The sequence below is a fragment of the Octopus bimaculoides genome, chromosome 13 (assembly GCF_001194135.2).
Source record: "Octopus bimaculoides isolate UCB-OBI-ISO-001 chromosome 13, ASM119413v2, whole genome shotgun sequence".
Taxonomy (NCBI): domain Eukaryota; kingdom Metazoa; phylum Mollusca; class Cephalopoda; order Octopoda; family Octopodidae; genus Octopus; species Octopus bimaculoides.
In genome coordinates, this window is record NC_068993.1 from 20511561 (window position 1) to 20511848 (window position 288).

Sequence of the window (288 nt, forward strand, 5' to 3'; positions counted from 1 at the left end):
TAATAACATAATCAAAGACAGGCCGTCATACAAAGAAAAGTGTGTATGTGAGTGATACATGTATGTGTATGTGAAATATTACAGCAGAGAAAGAGAGTCAATAACACGTGAGCAATTATACCAGTTCTTTAGTACACTATAGGAAAAGTTCTGTATGTGAAAGTGAGGGGGGCTGAGTGTGGCAGAGCTGATCACTAGTTGTGATGTCGTGGCATCGATGCCAGGCCGTGATTCTTGTTATACAGATGTTCGTCGCTGGCTGAGAACTCTTGTCTGTTTATTTACCGT